The sequence below is a fragment of the Podarcis filfolensis genome (genome assembly GCF_964270895.1).
Source record: "Podarcis filfolensis genome assembly, chromosome: 5".
Classification (NCBI taxonomy): Eukaryota; Metazoa; Chordata; class Lepidosauria; order Squamata; family Lacertidae; genus Podarcis; species Podarcis filfolensis.
The window spans coordinates 73,002,957-73,017,182 of NC_139608.1; positions in this window are offsets into that span (position 1 = coordinate 73,002,957).

Sequence of the window (14,226 nt, forward strand, 5' to 3'; positions counted from 1 at the left end):
TAATGGGGCCTCCCGCTGCTGCCACGCCGCTGCCACCAGATTTGTATTCTCATCCTGAAGCAAAGTTCTTAACCCGAGGTACTATTTCTGGGTTAGCAGAGTCTGTAACCTGAAGCGTCTGTAAGCTGAGGTACCACTGTACAACCTTTAGAAGACATCTGAAGGCAGCCCTGTATAGGGAATGAGACACTTGGAGGGTCTGAGGTGATGGGCAGTTAAAGAGCTGGTTTCTAATTGAATAATAAATACTGGAGATTTGTAATTATTATTTATTGAATTTATATACGGCCCTATACCCTGAGGTCTCAGGGCGGTTCACATAAAAGATCAACATAAAAACCACAATGAGTCAGTGAGGGAACTTCTCTGACATCATTGTGTGATTATATACACACAATGTATATAATCAAAATAAAAACAACCCAGTAACACAAAAAGAGCCACATTTTAAAAGGGCAGAGGATGTCAAACAGATCAACCAAAGGCCTGGTTAAAAAGGAACATTTTTGCCTAGTGCCTAAAGGTGTATAATCAAGGCACCAGGCAAACTTCCCTGGGGAGAGCATTCCACAGACGTGGAGCCACTGCAGAAAAGGCCCGTTCTCGTGTTGCCACCCTCCGGACTTCTCAAGGAGGTTTTTGTGGGAACTGTGCTGGTAGGGCAAATTGGAAGAAGGCAGGTAGACAGGACAGGTCCTAATAATAATTATTAATAATAATAATAATAATATTTATTACTTATACTCCGCCCATCTGACCGGGCCTCCCCTGCCACTCTGGGTGGCTCCCAACAGAATATTAAAAACACGACAAAATATCAAACATTAAAAACAGGGTTGCCTTCAGATGTTTTCTAAAAGTCAGGGTATTGGTTAAGAACGGTAGTCTCATAATCTGGGGAACCAGGTTCACATCTCCGCTCCTCCACATGCAGCTGCTGGGTGACCTTGGGCCAGTCACACTTCTCTCAGCCCCACTCAACTCACAGAGTGTATGTTGTGGGGGAGGAAGGGAAAGGAGAATGTTAGCCACTTTGAGACTCCTGAAGGGGAGTGAAAGGCGGGATATCAAATCCAAACTCTTCTTCTAGTTGTTTATTTCCTTGATATCTAGTGTGAAGGCATTCCACATGGCGGGCGCCACTACCAAGAAGGCCCTCTGCCTGGTTTTGCCCTAAGCAGCATCAGACCTCCCCCATCCAAGCAACAACACATGCCTGACAGCTCTATGGGAATACTATGGGGATGGACGATAGCTCAATGGTAGAGGTTCAGTCCCTGGTATCTCCAGGTAGGGCTTGGATAAACCCGTGTGGAACCTTGGAGAGCCATTGCCAGTCTGAGTAAACCAGACACAGGAAAGCTTTGGAATCCCAGATGTTGCTGAACTACAGCTCCCATCAGCCTCTGCAAGCATGGCCAATGGCCAGGGATGATGGAAGTCATAGTTCAGGATTCACTGTTAGTTGCCAAAGCTTATGGGTAAATTTGAACAGCAGAGCAGGATTGCCACGATCTCTCAGCTTATTTCCCCATTTGTAAGATACAGTACCGGCATGGGTACGGATAAAAGGCAGAAAGTGTTTCATGTGTTGAAAACTGCTTCCCAAGCATGAAACTTCATTAATTTTCACAGAATCAGGAGTATCTGAGTCATTACAGAATGAATCAGAACTACTTACCAAGATCGTGTGACCAAATCTGCTTAAAAATCAGAACTGCTAGCACAGTGTGCTTTTTGAAACAAAAAGAGAAAGGAGACTGTGGAAATGCAGATGGAAGAGAATTTAATCATGGCGAGTTGTTCCTACAAATGAGGCAGCGTACTAAAACTATTATTTAATGACCTCTCTCCTTAAGAAACATGTCTTATTAAATTTTTTACAGGAACTTAATAAACCTAATTGCAATTGATTTCAGTGGTCTTTGTATGCTCGACTATGCAGGATTGCAGCCATCGTGGTTAAGAAATACAACGCCAGCTAGGAAGAAAACATCAGTCATGTTGAATAGTAAATGCTATTCAAAAGTCAATGAATTCTGAAACATTAAAGTGAAATATTTATGCCCATATAAACTTCTGAAGGGGAACAATACACTTGCTGTGAGAAGAGCAACCAAAGGCTGATGGGGGATTAATTTTTCCTCCCAATTACCTGCTTCCTATAGATTTTTAATGTATTCTGCGTCAGACACCAGGTTCAATACAATATAATTCTCGACAGACTGTGTAATAGGCTCTCATTTGTGTGCCAGAACCTTCTCATCAGGATTAACTGCCACAGAAGGAAAGCAACAGCACCCAACACCAGAATCACCTAGGAGGGCATAAATCTATTTAAAAATGTTGCATAGGCTTAGCAACAAGTATATGGTGTGCATTTTTTTTTAAAAAAAGAGAGCTTTGCTCAAATATATCTCATTTATTTATTTATTTAGAAATGTTTAAATCACCTTTCCAGAAGAATAGACAACATTATAATCAAAATCTTTAAAAACCTCCTTTGGTAAGATCAGACTAAAACCAAAGCTCAGTGCCGTGTAAAACACAGCCAGCTAATTAGAGCCTGGCAAAAATCTTGGGCTGAAAATTAGGAAAGGAGAGAACCAGTTTGATTTCCTGGGGTTAGGAGTTCTGCAGGATGGGGGCTACAACAAAGAAGACTCTGCTGTATATTTTATTGATTCCAGCCAAGGGACAAGACTTTAATATGAGGTGGCAAATACAGAAGGAAGTACAGCCATCGTGTCTGATATGGGGACAACCACACACGCATGCATCACCCCGTACCTGGAAGTGACCCGAAAATGTCACAAAAATATCACAAAGGAGTGGGATGGGGGATGGGGGATGGGGCAGGAGATGGAATGGGGTGTTTGCAGGCTTTTTCAATAGTTGTTCCAATTACAGTGATACCTCGGGTTAAGTACTTAATTCGTTCCGGAGGTCCGTTCTTAACCTGAAACTGTTCTTAACCTAAAGCACCACTTTAGCTAATGGGGCCTCCTGCTGCCGCTGTCCCACTGCCGCACGATTTCTGTTCTCATCCTGAAGCAAAGTTCTTAACCCGAGGTACTGTTTCTGGGTTAGCGGAGTCTGTAACCTGAAGCATATGTAACCTGAAGCGTATGTAACCTGAAGTACCACTGTATACGCGATTTCACGCAGGTGCACAATGGCCTAGAATGCAACCCCGGACATATGGGAGTTGCCTTTATTCACAAAGGCACCTTACCCATTCTGCTTGCAGCATCTCCTCCGCACTCTGCCCCTGATCAGGTGCTGAATGGATCTGTCCCTTAAGGGAGTGTTGATCTGATGGGATCAGCCTCTCTTACAGCTAGGTTCTTGTTCTGAAAAAGCACAAGAAAGAACTTCCACCTGTCAGGCTTACAGTCGCTATGTGTCTACCTTATGGAAAACCATTCTCTATTTGAAGGACTGCCTGGTCCAAGTTTAGTTTAAAGATAAAGACTCATAAGCAGAGAGGTTAAGAGCCTTAAAGTTCTTATCAACATTTAGCAGCTGGATTGCAGATTGAGCAAGCGCACAGGTCACCTGGTCACAGTCTTCCCCACTATGATGAGATGTGTTGTATTTCTCTCTAAATTGTGGCAGATATTTCTAAACTTGCATCTATACACTTGGAAATTTTGAGCAAATGTGTCCTCTTTTGGGGCCAGGAACCTGGGACTCAGCTACATTAGTCAAAATGCAGTGTTATAAATGCGTTATAACACTGTGGCACCAGATGGTGCTATAGAGCTGAAATGGCAACCCAATGATATTTTCAATTGTGAGCTTCACAGCGTTTTTTTTTGCAGGGCGTTTTCAGAGCATTTTTAATAGCTGTGTAGATCTAGCCCTGGAGTCCTCATTTCTGTATGTAGCTACCATGTGTGATGAGTCCCACACTTGCCATCTGGCGTATTTTCCAGGGTAGTGAAGCATTCCTCAGCTATGCACTGGATTCAACCACCTAGACTGGTCACCTGGAGCTTCCAAGTCTTCCTGTCTGGCTTGGGGGTCTGCCTGAACAACAAAGTTTTTCTTGCTTCTGCTGTGTTTTGGTGTCAAGGCTTTGCTCCTCAGCCCTGACATCCTGGTACTACTCCTGACTGCCAGCCCCTTGCTCCTCCCTTAACACCAGAGGCAGCGTTGCTTGTTTATTTGCAACTGCAAATGGCAAAATAGGCTTCCGGGCAGTTTACAAAGTATAAAAACCAGTTACGCAGACATATAAGCATTAACGCGACATATTTCCCATTAAAACGCAAGCACCCATAATTACAACACACAATAAAGTAATCCCATTAAAACGGCACAGCAATTAAAACTGGAGACTCAAGTCAAGAGATAAAAGGAATGTCCCTTTGGTAGTAGTAAAATAATAATGTTTTGTATTAATTGCCGTATTTTTCGCTCTATAAGACGCACCAGACCACAAGACGCACCTAGTTTTTGGAGGAGGAAAACAAGAAAAAAAAGTATTCTGAATCTCAGAAGCCAGAACAGCAAGAGGGATCGCTGCGCAGTGAAAGCAGCAATCCCTCTTGTTGTTCTGGCTTCTGGGATAGCTGCACAGCCTACATTCGCTCCATAAGACGCACACACATTTCCCCTTACTTTTTAGGAGGGAAAAAGTGAGTCTTATAGAGCAAAAAATACGGTAATTTATATAAAGCTTAACACAAAACAGGCTTCTAAGTGGTTTACAAAGTATAAAAACCTCTTACATAGACATTGGAATATAAACATCCATAACTAAAACACAAACACACAAACAATCCAATTAAAAAATTAAACTATAAGCATCCATAATTAAAGTGCACAATAAAAGAATCCTATAAAACTAAAAGAGCAATTAAAAGAGGCGGGTTGGGTTGAGAATTTAAGGGAATGCCTGTGCAAACAGGTGCATCTTCAAAAGCCAGTAGGCACCTTGCTTCGCTTTGCTCTTGGCAAATGGACCCCCCGCGCTGCATGGCATGTATTTCAAATATGAGGGAAGCTTCAAAAGCAGTTTGCGATATGGCATCAGGGATCTGCCATTCAAAAGGGTCAGAGGAAGATTACAAGCCTTTGAATAGCTCTTTGGATCCACTGAAGGCATCCGAAGGCAGCCCTGTATAGGGAAGCTTTTTAAGGTTTGTTGTTATGTTTATATATATGTTGGAAGCTGCCCAGAGTGGCTGGGGCAACCCAGTCAGATGGGTGGGATACAAATTATTATTATTATTATTATTATTATTATTATTATTATTATTATTACTGAGCTACAAGCCTAATTTTTGCAAGTTTATTAAAACTTTCAAAATGGAAAGCCCAGCTTATGAATCGGACATGCAATTATACACTCCAGATCTTATGGAGATCGTTTGTATTCTCTTTGTTTAAATTTGGACAAGAAACATTACACCACTAAAACAATTTTATATACAGTACTCAGAAGAGGCTGGTTTCCTGAGTGATTCACCAGCACATGATATCTTAGTGAATCATGGCCCACTGTGATAGAAGAATAGAAACTGCTGAAGGATACTTTCACCCTGTTTAGCTTTTGAATTTTCCAAAAAAAGAGAGCCATTCTCCTCTCTTCTCCTGAAATGTTCCAGAGCAAGTTATCTTTGGGATCAAAAGAAGTTGGCCGACGGAATTACAAGAGAATTTTGTATTAAACAGAACTACCAGACCTCATTTCTCTTGCAATAAACTGAGCAAGAGACAGCGTTCATAATTGAACTGCATTTTTGGGTACTTTACTTTTCCTATAAAAGGCAAAATAGTATAGTGTCCAAGGCAAGGATTTTGAAAACTATTTAGTACCTGCTGTTCTGGCTTGGAATATTATGTGGGAGGGGGGACCAGATAAATTAACATGAAGATCCCAGAATAGCCAGTTCTTAATAGGCAAGTGCATATTTTGAAAAATGTGTCGTAGATATTTTTCAAAAGATTCAGTTTGGACATGCAGAACTTCAGTGCCATAGGGAGCTCTAGGCAAATACAGGCTGCATTGTGCCATTCAAACCTGGGGAAAGCTCTTAAGATACAATGGTGGTACACTCACAGGACATTGCATGACACATCACTGAAGAGAGTTCCATGTGCACATTGGGACCCCGCAGAACTTTGGAATGGGCAGACCATTTCTGGATCAGAAGACAGATCTCTGAAAATGTCCAGTATTGCACCAACAAATTAATGTTTTCTCGTTTTCATTGGTGGCACCCTAATGCTCTTTCAGAATCTGAGTCAGGATTCAATGCCACAGTCAAACTAATGAAACTGCCCAAGTTTGAAAACCAGCAGAGTGATAAAGAAATACAGTGGTACCTTGGGTTAAGTACTTAATTCGTTCCAGAGGTCCTTTCTTAACCTGAAACACCATTTTAGCTAATGGGGCCTCCTGCTGCCGCCACACCGCTGAACCATGATTTCTGTTCTTATCCTGAAGGAAAGTTCTTAACCTGAAGCACTATTTCTGGGTTAGCGGAGTCTGTAACCTGAAGCGTATGTACCCTGAAGCGTATGTAACCCGAGGTACCACTGTATTCAGTAACAACAAAGCCAGCTCAGGTGATACAAATGAGCAACTCAAATGGTCCTTGCCCAGTGCTGAAAAGAGATCAGGCTTGGCAACAGCTGAGCTGCCCGAAAAATTCTACACATGTAAATTTCAACATGTGGGAGTAACTTCTGAGTTTGCTGTTAGTTTATAGTATTAGAACAGAAGAAGAGCCTTGTGGATCAGGCCAATGGCCCATCTAGTCCGCCATCCTCTTCTCATAGTGACCAACCAGATGCCTGTAGGAGCCAAGTGCAAGAGAATGCTCCCCACCTGTGGTTTTCGGTTGCCCCAACTGTCCAGGCTGAGCATCACAGGGGTTGCTAACCTGTTGGCCTCCATATGCCGCCAGCTACAACTCCCACCAGGCCAAGCCAGCGTGGACAATGGTCAGGTAAAGGTAAAGATAAAGGTACCCCTGCCCGTTCGGGCCAGTCTTGCCAGACTCTAGGGTTGTGCGCTCATCTCACTCCATAGGGCGGGAGCCAGCGCTGTCCGCAGACACTTCCGGGTCACATGGCCAGTGTGACAAGCTGCATCTGGCGAGCCAGCGCAGCACACGGAACGCCGTTTACCTTCCCGCTGGTAAGCGGTCCCTATTTATCTACTTGCACCCGGAGGTGCTTTCGAACTGCTAGGTTGGCAGTCGCTGGGACCAAACGACGGGAGCTCACCAAGTCGCGGGGATTCGAACCGCCGACCTTTCGATCAGCAAGTCCTAGGCGCTGAGGCTTTTACCCACAGCGCCACCCGCGTCCCTAGGACAATGGTCAGAGGTTATGGAAATTGTAGTTCAGCAACAGCTAGAGAACCACAGGTTAGCCACCCTGGTAAATAGGTTCCGTTGAAGATGCTGTAACTATCAAGCAGGGTTGTTTTTTAATCTCACTTGGTGAGATGTGTTCATGTTTATTGGACTCAAGTTGTAGGGCTAATGTTTTGAAAAGCAGATATAAGGCTAAGCTCCAGTGTGGCGATGTTCCTTCTGAATTATTTGGAAGAGGACTTTCAAGGGGCTATTATTGTTGCCAAATCTTTTAGCTGCTGTGAAAAATTGCATTATCTCATCATGGGGAAGATGGTTCAGTTCAGTTCTAGATATCGCTGAGATGGATAAAGCGACAGATGAAGTGCGATGAAGGAATGGCTTAGGAGGAACCATGAAACTTGCTGGAAAATGCCTTCCATTTATCCTGTAGTGGAATATTCAATGTAATAACGCAAGACCAGAATGCGTTTTGTGGGGGCAAATGCATTATGATAATAAAATACTTTTTCTCATTTTTTTAAAAAGTGGTTGTCTGAGCACAAATCACAGCCATAAAATTTAGCAAACCACCACCCTCAAGTGAAAAAGAGATTTAATAGTAATTGCAGAGGATTTAAAAGATGCTGAAGCTAATAGTTAATTTATATTACACATGGTTTCTTTGCTGTTTGATTGTATCCTGAAGTGAGGAATAAAACACATAGCTCAGAATCTATAATTAAGAACTACATCTGACAAGATTATTTCTCCTACTGACAAATAAATGTCATTTTTTAAAAAGAGTGTTAGAGGGAAAAATGATAAAAACAGGCACAGGGGCAAAAAAAATTGGTTCTCTGAAGAACACAGAGAGGTCTTTATAAGTACTTACAATAAGCATTTACACTGTTGAGCTGGCATGCAGATCAAAAGACTGACAGTTTTAATTCATGTTTCCATGCTGCACACACAATGGCATGTACAAGCCAATCTGGATGGCTTTCAGCAAATAATTGATGGTAGGGAAAACTGAGATGTTAAAAATCATTAGCACACAACTCAACTCTTAGGAGAACGCACAGCACGACAAATATTCCGATTCGGCTGACATTCTTTCACTCCATGTCTTTTCACATCCACATATTGGTTTACTAAAAAAGAGAATAATGTCACGAATATTTAACTGTATCATAAGATTAGGCACTTCAATTTGTATGTGAAATAGCAAACGGTGTTCAAAGAATGGGAAAGGACAACACGAAAGAAGCCAGATGCTGGGATATGCTTCTGCTACTGGCAATGTACATGTTGATGGAGAATTGTTGGCATTGTAAACACAGCATTTGAGTCGAGAATCATTGGAGACGACTTGTTTTTTCCTGTGTAGTCCACATCCATTCTAGATCAAGTGCCTTTGGGGAGGGGTAAATTTTCAAGGGTTGCATTTTCAGCTGGTTGAATTTTTGAAATAGCCTGCATTACCCTGCCATGCGTCCATTTGAGAACAGATAGAAACAGCTGCAGGCCATCCTGGCAATGGTGTGTGTGTGGCAAGTGTGTGTGTGTGTAATATCCACACCAGACCCATGAAGTTGTGGGTGGGTGAATACTGAGATCACAATCACCACTTCCTCCTTCTTTCACCTAGGGCACGTGCAGGCCCAAGACATTTTCCTGACTGAGATACAGGACAAGAAGGCATCATCACCCCCATATACAGAAGCCGACTGGACCGGCAGCTGAAGCTTACCTCACTGCTGGTGGCAGGCAGTGTTATGCACTGAAGTTCTCACCCTGGGCCAGCAGGGGGCTACTGTAGGTAGTTCAGGTCCACATATGCAAATAAGGGATCAAAAGTGACGTTCAGTGATTGGATAGTTACAGAAAATGGTTGCTGTTGCATTCTAGTGGAGCTCTATATAAGCAGGCTGGCTGAACCCTTCAGTTCAGTTCTGTTCTGGCCTGTGAATAAACCAGAGCTGTTTGAAGAATAGCTGTGTCGTCAGATATGTTCACCCACAACTTAACAGGCAGAATCTCCCACCAGGCCCAAGTGGCGCGATGGGTCAGTGTGCCTAGCTGTTAACCAGAAGATTGGTGGTTCGAACCCACTCAGGGACAACTGTGGGCAGGATTCCTGCATTGCAGGGCATTGGACTAGATGACCCCCAGAGTCCCTCCCAAATCCCACAATTCTATGAAAGGCAGCAGGGGAACGTAGGGGAGGCAGGGCTGACCACATGGACATACGCAGCTCTGTTCTCCTTGCCACTACTTCCAAGCCCGCCCCTCAGCATCAGATGCCTGCGGCAAATCCCTCACTGCTTTGACTAGGAATCAAGTGCAAAGCCGGTCCTAATTACGGGACCCAATGGGTGCCGTGCAGAGATTTAGCCTGTGTGCCTCAGCCTAGCTTTATATTATATTATTAATATATCCGTTATACTGTTTTATCACCCTTCTTCCCAAAGAAAACCAAGGGAGCAAACAGCAAAACTGTGAGAACAGTAGAAGGACTTTGAAAACATTTAAAGAAAATCAAATATACCCACAGCTTAGTAATTTCAAGGTTTCCAGGAGAAATATATTTTAGCCATCATCAAATGCCCAGGTGAACAGGAAGGCTTTCAAATTCTCACTCTGCGTGAACAATGAAAGGAACAGATGCATTCTACCATAGTTCTACTCTACACCAACACAATCAGTTTAGGATAATGTTATGTGGCAATCCCACCCCTGAGAAATTTTACTAGTCTTCTTGATATTCTTCTTGATCCATGTGAAAGTTCTCAGGGGTTTTGCCTGATGGGAACCTCCACATTCACTTTCAACAATTATTTTTAGATACATTTTGGCGACAGGGTTTTGGAGGAGGCCATGAGGAGCCATGCTTACAATAATTATTTGGGGTATCATCTGCACTCTCCACATGTGCTGGGGGAGACTTCGGTCCATAGTGGCTCTCTATCCCTACATACACACAAGTGATGGAGATGACAGTCAACGTAGCCAGATAGTTACCTACCTGATGCTGATGTGCTGGTATTATTAAAGAAAAAGGAAAAACTTTGCCAGGAATGCATCCTACAGTTCTGAACTGGGACCACTATGTGTGGCTTTGTCTTTAAAAGTACTGGAAATCTTCCTGAATTTCTGTCCTGGCTTGAAAGTTGCAAGTTCCAACTGCAGCACCCATGTTCTTGTCATTCTTCCTCTCAGCTTCCCAACTTTCTTTCTTTACTTTCTTTGCTTTTCTTCCTTTGCTGCAGTAAACCCATTCCCTCCTCTGCTGCTGGATCTCGCTGGAGGAATTCCCCCACCGTGACTGTGGCTTGGGAGTCCTCTGCTGGCCATGATATGCTTCTGTGCTCTGCTGCAGATTGCCGTTTTGGGTGTGCACGAAAACACTCTAGAATGAGGGGATCTGCTTTCCCCTCTTTTTAAAAATCATTTTATTCTGTTCAGTGTAGCCATCTTAGGTTGCCAAAGAAGAATAAAACACTGGAAGTCCTTTTCTGGTGTGTTAAGGACCACATTTCTGTTCAGAGGCACACACAAATGCACCCAGACAAATCAGGGCATTCATCTTTCCTTAAAGAGATATGCATCTCCCTCTCTATACCTCACTTTAAGGTAAAGGGACCCCTGACCATTAGGTCCAGTCGTGACCTTCTCTGGGGTTGCGGCACTCATCTCGCTTTATTGGCCGAGGGAGCCGGCGTACAGCTTCCGGGTCATGTGGCCAGCATGACTAAGCCGCTTCTGGCGAACCAGAGCAGCGCACGGAAACGCCGTTTACCTTCCCTATTTATCTACTTGCACTTTGACGTGCTTTCGAACTGCTAGGTTGGCAGGAGCAGGGACCGAGCAACGGGAGCTCACACAGTCGCGGGGAATCGAACCGCCGACCTTCTGATCGGCAAGTCCTAGGCTCTGTGGTTTAACCCACAGCGCCACCCGCATCCCTATACCTCACTTTAGTCTTTACTTATTTTCACTATTTTAATTTCTGGCCAGTTTTGATTTCTCCCCACAAGGGACTGAAGGTTGTGTACAATAAACACATTTCATTTTGGCAACAACTTTTGTGGTGAAGAGTTGCTGCTCTCTTGAGCCGAGCCAAGCCAAAATTTGAATCTGAACCTTCTACATCTCAACCTCAGCATACTAGGCTGTTGTCAGACTCCAAGTCCCATCAGCCCCAGGCAGTGCGGCCAATGGTCAGGGATGATGGGAGATGTAGTGGAGCAACATCTGGAGAGTCACAGGTTCCCCATCATGAACATAACATTTGAATGAAAGCAAAGCTCCACTGAGCTACTGCAGGGCTTTGTCCTGGGCCCATTGCTGTTCAGCGTCTTCACACGGGTGAAGGAATGACCCGTGAATGCAGATGACACCAAACTTGGAGGAGTGGCTAATGCCGCTGGAGGAGGGGGCAGAGCATGAGGTGGGCAGCCTGTTTTATGCCACAGAGAGGGTCAGAAACAATGTTTGGAGTCGCTTGGAATCTGAGGCTGCAGCAGTAGAAGGAACAGGATCTTTGGGGCTGTGAATGCTCTGCACTCTCTCGATATAAGCACAGATTGTATCTATGCATAAATAAACCATATATCATAAAAACACAACAGTCTCCACAATGCCTCATTGTTCCAAAAGGAAACACAGACCATGGTAAACACACCTGGTAACCCTGGAATCTCACACCCTCGGAGACTGGGATGTCATGTAACAGGCGACTTCTGGCCACAATATGTAATTGTACAATTGTACAACATTACCTTCATAACAACCTGGGTTGTATCCAGTGCTAGCCCTACTCAGAGCAGACGGATTGAAAATAATGTACCGTATTTTTCGTCCCATAGGACGCTCCGTCCCATAGGACGCACCTAGTTTTTTTGGGGGGAAATAAAGGAAATTTTCCCCCTTTATTTCCCCCCCAAAACCAGGTCGAGGAACAGCGGGATGGCGGCGCTGCGCCTCCCCGCTGTCCCCTGAGCGTGTGGGGCTGGCCGATGTCTGCCCAAAGCGCGGGGCGCTCTGCTTCAGCGTGCCCTGCGCTCCATGCAGCAGGCTGCGGATGTCTGCCCCATGCGCGGGGCACTCCACTTCAGGGCGTCTTGCGCGCCGGGCAGCAGGCTGCTATCCGCAGCCTGGGGAGCCCTGCGGGAACTCCCGCCGGCTCCCCAGGCTTGCTGATAGCTTCCTGAAGCCTGGAGAGCGAGAGGGGTCGGTGCGCACCGACCCCTCTCACTCTCCAAGCTTCAGCGAAAGCCTGTATTCGCCCCATAGGACGCACACAGATTTCCCCTTCATTTTTGGAGGGGGGAAAGTGCATCTTATAGGGCGAAAAATACGGTACATGACTAATTTGAATCCATTAATTTTAAAATTGTGAGTGAATCATCGTTGGATACAACCCCGTTTCCTCTGCACCTCCACCTCCCCTTCTTTCTTTAATGGTTTTATGTAAACTTCCGGAAGACTCTGTCAGCTGAGATTATGATTCACTACTACATAGCTCAAAAGTTCATTCTTTAATCCTGAGATGCCACACTGAATCTATTCCGTCATGTCTGCTCTTCGCTTGCTCTGTCTCAGTCAGAATCATCCCATTGTTCTCCACAGCTCTCATCTGGTAGCCAGTGAGAAATGGACAGAATAATTTCCTCTTTTGGCTTGTCTAAACAGTGCTCACAGCCCACAGTCTGGCCTGAAAGGAAGTTTACAGAGGGAAGTGTTGGTGACGCATTTGAGTGATGGCAAAAGGGAAAGGGCTGCAGCATCCTGTTCTTCTGTGACCCTCACTCATAGTGATAGAAACATTTCAATTCCAACTTCTGTTTTTATTGATCCAATGTGAAATTACAATGCCGCTGTAATTGGATTGGCCCAAAGTGAATATTTGAATTTGAGTTTCCCTACTCAGACTCTAGGATTTTACCCAATGCATCTCACTGGATCTCCTGACAAATCTAGACAGATTCCAAATCTATTTCACCCTAATGGTACTATCTCACAAGCACAATGTCACCTTGGAATTTCTCATTATTGTGTTCTTGTCACTTTCTTTTCCTGTTTCTATACACTGTTTCTTTTAGAACCAATCAGCCCAGCCCAGTGTACTCTGTGCTATTTAGATAATGTTGGGCATATGAAGTAGAGAAATTATAATGATTATTGGGCTTAGTAGGTTGATGAAAATGTATCAGTTTCAGCATCTCAACTTTAAAAGGATTGCTTGATCCAATTCCTTCAGACGTTTGTCATAGATGCAGAAATACTTCAGTCAGGGTAAGTGTTTCATTGTGTTCTCTACATCTTTTGCAGACATTCCTTTCTTTCTGAAGGAACTTGATGTATCATTTTTTAAAATGCGATACAATACAGACAATTCTGCATCTGAGGGAATGTTTCTACAGGGGACGTGAACTGAAATTGTGCAAAAATCAACAGCAAAGATTTTTCTTGCTCAGGGACACATATTCTAGCTCTACAGTTATGTTGGTGGGTGATAAATTAATCATATTCACAAAGAAAAAAGAGGTCAGACCTTTTCCTGTTAGAAAGAGTCCCAAGCTAGTTCACTGTAAAAAGGAAAGATAAAAAATGTACCTATGTGATGCTGCAGGCTGTGTGATATTCTCTCTTTTTAAAAAGTGGTCCATGTTTTTTAATTTTACCCTATGAAATGAGAAATGGTGACCAGACACAGCTGGTTTTGTTATTACTGTTATTAATGGTTTATTGTGCAAAAACAATTCTTTCCCTGCACCCTTTCTCTGGCTCACATAACTGACACTTAGCTTAACACAATAAATATCAACTTAAGAAAAGGGGTTTCAAAGCAAATCCACTAGCGATGAGTTTGGTGGTCTGAAACACCCATGTATTAATTAATTTGGGA